Source organism: Cyanistes caeruleus, chromosome 7 (assembly GCF_971803275.1).
Source record: "Cyanistes caeruleus chromosome 7, bCyaCae1.hap1.1, whole genome shotgun sequence".
Lineage (NCBI taxonomy): Eukaryota > Metazoa > Chordata > Aves > Passeriformes > Paridae > Cyanistes > Cyanistes caeruleus.
The window spans coordinates 27,928,278-27,938,241 of NC_141707.1; the positions used below are offsets into that span (position 1 = coordinate 27,928,278).

A 9,964-nucleotide genomic window follows, 5' to 3' on the forward strand; every position below is an offset into this window, starting at 1 on the left:
TGCATCCTGCTGTTTGACAGCACAAACCTGTGCCCTCTGCCCTGAGCTGCCTCCATCCACCGTGAGCTGCTGGCAGCTCCTCGGGCACTGCGGGGGCTCTGCTGGGAGCGCCCGAGAGCCGGAGCGAGGCTCTGGACTGAGGCTTTGAGGAAACACTGCCACAAACTGCTGAGCTTGTCAGCTTTCCAGAGGTCACTAAACATTTTAATGGTCGTCTCCCCAACACTGCTGCTTCCATCTGCTGATTCATTCATGCCTCTCTACCCTTGGAAATCCATCTACTTTTAAAATTAATTGTTTTTCCCTATTTCACTGTTCACGCTGATGACTTATGTCCTATGTTCGTTATTCTTCATGAAATGGCTATTTGTTTTCTTTTTCCCCAAGTTTCCCATTTTTCAGGTTCACAGATGTATTTTGTTGTCAGTCTTTCTTAAAATAATGCATATCCTGATAGATTCATCCTCATCACCAGGATCATTATTATTGCTATTATTACTGTTGTAGGTCATATAAATTTGACCAATTTTGATAAGAAATAACAACAAAGCTCATGTTTTTCCAGTCCCCTTTGTTTTGCTTGAAGGAAAAATCTATATCTGATATTTATTATTTCTCTATATAGCAGATACAACAGTAGAGTATTTTATTTTTCTTCTCACTTTTTTCCTGAGATGAAAACTTAGCAAAGTCAGCATCTGTGAACTGTGCTTCAGTCTTTGAAGGGCCTTCAGGACCAGGCACCCTAAGGAAATAGAAGAAATCCTGCAGTTTAGGTCTATTTTCAAATGCCTTCATCTCCATGTGATACTGCCTTCCTGAGCCCAGAGAAAGGAAGTTATTTATTACTGCACCTTGCTAATAGGAATACAAATAAGCTTTAAAAGGATTTTAAGACCCACTTTTGTCTTTCATAATTTGATGAAGATGACTGCAACAATTGTGTCAGAGGTGAAATCCAGTTGGATTCCTTTTGCAGTCCTGAGGAGGAGAGGGGGATCCTGGTGAGTATTGGACTTGAGCATCTCATCAGCTCACAGCCCTGTCTGACCCAGCCACACACTGCAAAAATCACAGGATCCACATATTTTGGGATGGGGTGTGTAAGAGAAAGCATGGTACATAACAGAGCTAGGGAGCTCTGCTATACTGTGGAGGAGTTGTGGTCAAGTATGGTCTTTGATTTTGAGCAGGTTCTAGAGTTATTTTCTGTAGCCTGGGAAGAGTATTAATTATAGATTTACAGAGTTTCTCCCTTGTAAGGTCTGGGTAATCACATACAAAAAGGACTTGATTAAAGGTCTTTCTATGAACCTGGGAAAACACCAGTCTACTATCCCACACACGTGTGAATGCTTTGGTGGGTTAGTCTGCTGCAAACCTTGCAGGTAGAGGAAAGCCAAGATTTCTGCCTGGACAAAACAAGAAAAAAAATACTAAAAAAATCTTATTTCAAACTTTAGCTGAATTTTGATTTAATTTGTGGGTTTGCATTATTAAACAAAGAAAGGACATTTTCCAGCCAGCACTATGATTACTTTGCAAGTTTTGTCTTCTAGCACTTTTAATTCAGTTACTCAGTCTTCAACTGCATTATGAAACCTCAGAATTTGATAAGGAAAAAAAAAATTAGGGAGGGATGACACTGCTACTGAAAAGATGGGAGGACAGCAGGGATTTGGCTTCAGGCACAATGAAAACTAGATACTAGGAAAGCTGTGAAACACACCCAATTAACTGGTCTGTAAGAAAGCCTGTTTTCTTGCCTTTTACAGGTGAAGCTATTGCATCTGTGCCAAGAAAGCTATTTCCCCTTAATGTGTGTGTGGCTTTTAAATTCTCCTCCCACGATTCATTTCGCTTCACTCAGGCTTCTGGGTAATGCTCCTGAAGAAGACTTTGTGAATCATATTAATTAAAAATAAGGTAAAATCCCCCCCAAAACCAAGAGTTTCTTCTTTCCTCTAAGTGCTATTTACAGAGAAAGCTATGTTATCACAGCTGGTTTAGCTGCTTGCTTAACTGTCCAAAGAAGAAATAGAGTATTGAAGTGAAATAAGAGTGGAAAACAGTTTTGTTCCTTGCAAAAAAATGGTATAGGGATTTGGAAAAGTTAGGGCTGATCAAGTAAAAAGAGGCGGAAAAGTAAAGAAGCTGAGGAGTGGGGGAGAAGGTGGTAAATAGACTTTTGGATGTGTTAGTTGGTATAAAAATGACTTGCTACATGGGAAAATTTCATACTTTCAAAATCTTTAAAACCTTCTATGAAATATTATCAGGAAGCTGTGAAGCTTAAAGAAAAAGAGAAGGAATAGATCCTAGAAGCACAAAAAGGCATCTTTAGGAACCACAAGACTAGAAAATGTAACTTTTCAAAAAGAACAGTTCTGAAATGTCACCCTGAGAGCAAAAAGATTTTAAAATGAAATCTACATTCATAGACTTCTAGCTATTATCCTGTAAATGTAAAGATGAGTCTCAACTGAGTTTCTATTGCAAATTCCCCAAAGCTTTTGTGCCTTGTTAATTACCTTGGCATCTTTGTATGCATTTGGAATACAGCACTTAATGAGCAGATCATATGAGCAGCTGCCTTTTATTTAAGGCATGTGGTTGCAGATCAGATCTTAATTATGTTTCTGTATGAAAGAACAAACTACAAACAAGGTTATGCTTAAATGGCTTCTATGGAGGAAGAAAATGGGGGGTGGGAGTGTCATTCTGCAGATTTTCTTAATGAAATTCAGGTCATCTTGCTTACTCTTTTTCTTACTGTTTCCAGAACATAGGTGTGTTTTCCTAAGGCCCGAGATCCTGGAGTCAGGTGAGACTATTTGCTATTTCTGTTTCTAAGTGTAGAGTGTGGATCATGCTAGGATTGAATTGGCAGGTGTGGCTCCTGTTTGCTGTGAAAAATTGGTCTTCACTTTATTACACTTCCTAAGTGAAAGTTTAATCTTAATCGGTTTTGAGGAGTTTGATAAAATATATATGAGTGCTTTGGATATGAACAGAATGCGTTAGATGGTTATAATCAAGCTCTTTATCGTCAAAAATTTATATCAGCTGCTGAAACATGAATTTTTCAGCTCATCTCACTGACCAATGACTTAAGTAAAAGTGTGATCATTTTTAAATGGTTATTTGTTTTTTAAGAATCAATATGTATTTTTTCAGTAACTTTTTAGAGTTGAAATATAGGAATAAAAAATTGAGAGGACAGGATCAACAACGGAGAGAAAAATGGGTGAGTGAAAATCAGTCAGCAGATGATTATTCCCCACCTCCAGGGAATCCGTGATCTATATTAAAGTCTTTGACTCTCAAATATAGACTAACAATTAAATTTAAGTAAATAAACCCAAGCTAACTAAGAATGATTGAAATTCTCTCTTTCATAAAACCTAATGTTCCTCAGGCATTTTGTAGTTGTCATTCAAATCAAGTGACAGACAATGTGGATTTTACAGAGTATTTAACTCTGAAGCTGTATCGCTGCAGATAGTTGTTTTGGGATTTTTGTGGGGTTTTTTTAGGTTTATTTTTTTCCCACCTCTACTATTTTCATTTAGAAATGCCTGATGAGATATTATGTTTTTAGTAGAAAAAATACTATGGTAGGTACAAGAAAAATCTCCATAGAGGAAATGCACTGAAAATGGAATGTGAAGGTTTAGTAGGTCCTGTGGCAACTTCTCTTGCTAGTTTAGAAAAATAGTTCTTTGTCGCACTGAAAAATGCACTTTTCTTTATTATCTGCCTTTCTGGGAGGCAGATCACAGCTGTTCTCTTTAAACTGGGAGATCTTTGCCAAATTTCATCAGCTGAGGATCTGGCTGATATTCTGACAGTATCTTTGTTGAGAGAAGACACCCTTATGCTCTCTCTGTGAGGTGGGAGGTATTGCTGAAACCAGCTCTCTCTGGTGCAATGTCAAATTCTCAAAATGTCAGATTTATTTGTGCATGTGATGGTATAATTTGGCTTCCTACTGTGCAAATGAGAGGATTAATTTCCATAATATAGAAATTAACAGTGCAGTTGATATTTCTCTGTCTCTCAGTACAAATTAGCAGCTGGGGATGATAGCAGCCAGCTTAGCCTCCTTTTCCTCCTCCTTCCAAAGAGCCATTGGTGAAGACACTTGTCCCAATTAAATAATACTGATTGCCAAATTGGTGTTATCTCCTCCTGCTCCATTTCAGTCTTTGGTTGTCTGGCCCTGAGGCTTCCCTTGTTTTCAATAAGTCATGACTGTCTGCCCTTACCTGAGCAAAAGTAGAGAGGGTGCAGGGCTGCTCCACCTGTGGCTCTGAAGCCTGTGTCTCATACACAGGACAGAGAAGTCAGTGGGGACATGGTTCCCTCTGCAAACTCTGCTGTGGGGATGATATTTAGGGTCAGTCACATTTTAAACCATCTGGAAAAATACTGCAAAGCCCTTGCTTCTGTTAGAACCTTTGCAATTCTTTTGGCAGGTTTACAGGTGATTCAACATTGTGATGTACTTAGCTGAAGATACAACAAACACTTTGAGCTCCCATGGGCTGTGGGGTAAAATCTTCTTTTTATTGTGCAACAGGTCCTTGAATCATATCTGGAAGCTCTTGAGCCATTCCACTGCTGGGTCTTTTACAACAGCCTGATATGAATATATAAGAATATATAGTTCAGTATGGAAATTCCAAACATACCAAGAGGGTTGTGGAAAGAAAGACACTCATACTCCCCTCACTTCTGGTCCTTCATTCAGATCAACTCTGGAATTTTGCTTAACTGAAAGTAAGAGTTTCTGTTACATTAATTGTAGTGACTCTCATAAAGCAGATTATGGGATCTGGATTATACTTTTTAAACAAGCAAAAGTACATAAATGGATTACAGAAGCTTGTACATGACAGCAATTCTCCAAGGATACAGATAACCAACAACATCTTTTTAGATCATAGGGGTATATTGAGGCATAATCTCAATGCACTGGGGGGAGCTTGAGCTTCTCCACTGAGCTAGAGGTGTTTTTACCAGGAGTTTCACAAAGTACAAAAACCACCTGAATTTGATTTTTTAGCTCTTAATTGTTCCATAAAACATCATAAGCTCTGTGTTATGCCTGTCTATAAATAATCAAATCCGAAAGAGGTGTGAGAATTAAAATACTTATGTAAGTTAGCATCCCATACCCTAATAGTGAAACCACCTGTGATTCAATCTTGTTTGATGAAATAATAACTGAATGCACCAGATTAAAGAAAATGCCCCTGTGATTTGATTTCTTCCTTGGCTAAGCATATCTATGATGATATATAAATAAAAATGAGAGTGTGATTTTAAGCTCAGCTGGGAAATAGAACAGCACAATTATAGGTGAGCTCTTATGTTGGTCTGTCAGACTGTTTTTTTCCTTTCCAAGTAGGAGTTAAATGAGGTTTTATAAACTTATTAGGCAGAGGAAGACAGTGGTTCTTAGGGATGACAAAGATCCCAGCCACTTCTAAATTCATAACTCAGTTGGAGCAGGAACATAGACCCTCACACTTGCAGATTTTCTCTTACTTTGAATTGTGACTCTCAGTTTCTAGACTTTGTGTTTTTGTGAGAAGAAAGCTATTTCCTGGTTGGAGCTGAGACCTTAAGCTGTCTTTTAACATTATTTTCAAGGGCTTCTTGAAAGTTCCTATAAAGCTACCAGTGCTGGGCATTGTGAAAAGCTGCAGGGCTGTGATGACCTTGGGTCAGTCTGGGGTGGCAGGTGTTCAGGTTCAGGAAACTCTGAAATCACAGCGTTTAGCAGGGCTACCAGTGACTAATTGCTAACAATATCAGGCTCAATACAGATGGGAGTGGTAGTGAGTGACACTCCACACTTGGAACTGGGAGTTCCCTGTTTGCTCCTGCTGGACTCACTAAATGTGTGAGACAAGAAGGACAAAACAAGGATGAGTGTAAAAATGATGGTACTGTGTGCTTGATGTGTTTTGGGTTTTCAGTGTCTAAGAACATCCAGCAGTACTAATTTCTTCAGTACATACTTTACCACTCGGTGCTTTCCATGGGATGTTATAACTTGTATGGCTGAGGGACATCAGGAGTTTGGCTTTTCTGGATGACTTTTAAAAATAAGCAAATGTTAAAAATATTTTTTTAACTACAGGAAATGTCAAATTTTCATTCTTGATATAATGACTTTGCATGCAATTTCCATCTTTTTACGAAATGATTATGGACTTGTTGCAAGGAATAAAGTCAAACATGCTTATATCTGCCTTAATATATATGTATGATATTTGCAAAGTAATGTTTTCAGGAATTACAGCCTTGAAAAGTGCCACTATGCTCAGGAGTGCTATTACTGAGTTCCTTCCTTTATTATGATTCTTAATGGGTAGAACCTGTGGAATGATAAACTTTTGGTTTAAAATATTGTGTGAGAGGCAAGAAATCTAGCGTGGTTCCTCTCTTAGTCTGAACGGCCAGAGAAATGTTTTTGTTACATCTGTAGGATAACAATGCTTTACTTTTCAATCCTCAACATTCTCTGGTACCAGTATCAAAAATCAATTTCCTCTAGAGGACCAGCTTGGGCAGTCCTGGGAATCAGTGATTTAAATGGTGGGGGGAGGGAGGTTTGGTCTATTTGCTTCTCAGCTTTACATTTTGAATGTCATCTGCACTGTTATGCTCCATTCCTAGAAAAGGAAGAATCAGTTTTGAAAGAAGTGATGCTTTTTTATATGAATGTAATAATATAAAGTTAGAAATTATTTCAGTACATGTTCAACAATCTCCTGTGGGATGTACGTGGTTCCTACTATCAAACAAAATGTATTCTGTGGGCAGGATGGGCACTCCATTCCTATTTGTACATTTTTTAGTTTGAAATGCAATCTACAGGTTAAGCCAAATAAGTGCTAACAGAATGTAGGATGTACTGTATCAGAACTCTGCTGCTAATGTTGCAGATTAGGCCTTTAGTTTTTATAACACCTCTGCTCCTCTCTTTCTCATAAGAAGCTGCTTTAAGCTTGACAATACCATGTTGAGAATCACCAGGTGGAGTTATTGCACACATTTGAGAGATTATTTTTCTGACTACACAAGCATTGTTAAAGACATGGTTACATCAGTTTTCATTTTGTGAATTAATTTCTGACTGTAGGGTGCATCATAAATCAGGGAGGATGTTATTATCCCTTCTTATGCTCCCTGTTTAGAATCTTTTCTCTTAGTCCCCAGGAAGTAAACTGCTATGTCTGGTCCTACTGTCTTAAGATAACTGTCTGCATGTTGTTTAGCTTCTCTGGTTTTGGTCTGTGCATACAAGGTAAGTAAACATTTTGCACCATATATAATCCTGAACTGTGACTCAGACAAGTCTGTAAAGGTGAGGAAATAATGTGAGTAAAGGATGAGGTGTGTTACTGTTAGGTAAGTCTGAGTCATTCCTGTTGAGTGTGGAAAAGGGATCAAAATGAATAGGGATGGGGGAAGTTGCCATTTAGATACTGCAGGAGAAGAGATGAGCAGAATTGTGCAGGGATAAGGAAACAGAAAAAAGGCATGATGGCTGTGTGTGATGCAGGGGAGAAACATGCTGAGGGCCTCGGGGTATAGGGCAGCCAGGCAGGTACAAAACACATTCACAGGGAGAGTTCTGACCTGGGGAAGGCTGATTCTGACCACAGGGCAGCAGAGCAGGGTGGGTGAGGATGACAGCTGTCTGTCACCATCAGGCTCCCTGCTGGGGGGGATGCAGGAGCTGCACGTATCCCAACCTAACGAAGGCATATTGATTAATTTGGAATCTGTATGCACAGTTATAGCTGTTTGGCCTTAATGTCAGTGAGATGATGTGAATACTTACCTTAAATGTTAAAATATTCTTTAGATTGTAATCACATGTTTCCTTTGCTCTTTGGAGTCAATCCACTGAGATCTCTGACTCAGAGTGATCTTTCAAAGTCAAGTTGGCATTTGAATGGCACTTAATATCTGCCCCTAAAATTCTAGACTAAATATCCATTAATTGATGGCACTCAACATTGCACTCTAAACTGGGGCAACAGCTACAAATACTTAAGTAATCATTGAAGAATTAGGGAGTGATTAAGAGGAATTAACTGATTGCTTTCTGAGGTATTGTGGAGTAATTAGGATGAGAGTCCAGCTCGCAAATAAGAGCATAACAAATTGATGTAGTCAAATCTAGAAGTAACTTTCATTGAAGAGCTTAGCATTGGATATTCTACTTCTAAATCTCAGGTGGGCTTTGCTTTACACCAGACAGAATGGCCCATATCTCACTGAAATAAAATAAGAGATGCTCATTTTCTTTATATCATATTGAGTTTGAGACATCCTGGATGTTGCTGTTGTTGAATCAGAAGCTCATTACTGAAGCTAGGATGGCAGGACCTGAGAGGGAATTCCACATGGCACTTGTACTACTGGGTTGATGGGCACAAACAGAAAAAGAAGAAAATGCCCTAAGAAACACTTGAGGACATATTTCCACCCTGCTTTTTTGTCATTCATTTTTGTGCATCTTTCTCCCCTTCTCTTTGTGCTTTTTCTCAGACGATATTTTATTGTTCTTCTGTTATTAAAATGATATTGCAAGAGATTACCTATTGTGAAGCTGGAGTAAGAAATATTGCCACTGGCTTCTGTCATTTTTCTAGAAGTTAAGGTTATTGAAATAAAGATTAAGAGTAGGGGGAGAAGAGGGTAATGGGGTCGAGGAAGAGCTAATTGAAAAAGATGACAGCCCTCTGTCTAGGAATATTCTCTGAGAATCCAGGGGAGGTGCTCATCAAATAAGTGATTATTGTCCCTTCAGTAGCATGAGTGTCTGTGTATAATTAGGTGTGCAAGCTGCCAAATCTCTTACAAGGGATGCCATGGGATCTGAATCATCACTGATGATCTTTCATATTATTGGTATGAATGCAAGCAATGCTAACACCCCTGCCTGTTTACCTTTCAACAGATGTACATTTTTTAGCTGCAACTTGTTGTAGAAGTATGTGGACAGGAGAAGAATGATTCCACTGAAAAATATAATTTCAACAGGAAATCCTTTGCTTTCTTGCTTGGATATAGAAATGCGATAGGATGTCTACGGGCCCCTTGCATTTTATTAGAGTTTTTGCTATAATTATTTTTCACTTCTAAGGGAGAAAAAGGTTGCACTACAAAAATTTCAGCTAATCTACATGCCTAAATTCTGCATTTTTCTTCAGAAATTCTCTGGGAGTGAGAGGTGTTTTGCTAAAGAGTGAAGAGGGATATGTGATGTATGAAGAGGGATCAAGAAATACAAATATTTGGCACTGCTTTCTGCCTGGGACCCAATGGCTTGTTCTAGGGGATTCTAGAACAACAAGCCAAGCTAAACCTGTTGCCATTGAAGTTAAATTAGTAATGTCATAATCTGCACAGAAGCTGTAAATTAAAAAATGTTGAAAACTACTTCCATCTGGTAAACAACAATTGATGAGTTCCATACCTGGCTTTTGCAATCACACAGAAACTACTTCTAGTTTTCCTGAACAGTTTGAAGAGGTTTTCTTTTGTTGTCTTGTTATAATTGTACAGTGAAACATCCTTGAGAAACTGAAGGGGAATATCAAACATAATGAAGTGCCTTTACTTCTGCGCTGTACTCCCATGTCTTAAAAAAGTAGGTAGTCTCTGCTGAAAGAAAAGAAATATCTGTACATCATTAAACTCAAGGCCAAAATGAGTAATCAGTGAATTTGGGTTGCTATTTCACATGCATTGGGACGTTAATAGAGAACAAAGAATATCAGCCTTGAGCCTTGAATTGTATGGAAGGGAATCTTTCCATTTTTCAGTGGGTGGATGGTATAGTAAAAAAGGAAATAACAGTGAAAACTCTCTTTTAGGCTTTCCCTCATCAGAAGGAAAAATTTTTTGTTCTTTTGAGTAGGAAAGATTGGTACCT

The 9,964-nt window shown here is 38.4% G+C and overlaps 1 long non-coding RNA gene across 1 annotated transcript; it reads left to right on the plus strand.

Moving 5' to 3' along the window:
- The first annotated feature begins 1,762 nt into the window (after positions 1 to 1,762).
- Positions 1,763 to 9,468, plus strand: LOC111931802 (uncharacterized). The gene is made up of 4 exons (XR_002865749.2): positions 1,763 to 1,926; positions 2,783 to 2,824; positions 7,227 to 7,321; positions 9,240 to 9,468. It is a non-coding gene; the product is annotated as an uncharacterized LOC111931802 (long non-coding RNA).
- The last annotated feature ends 496 nt before the right edge of the window (positions 9,469 to 9,964 follow it).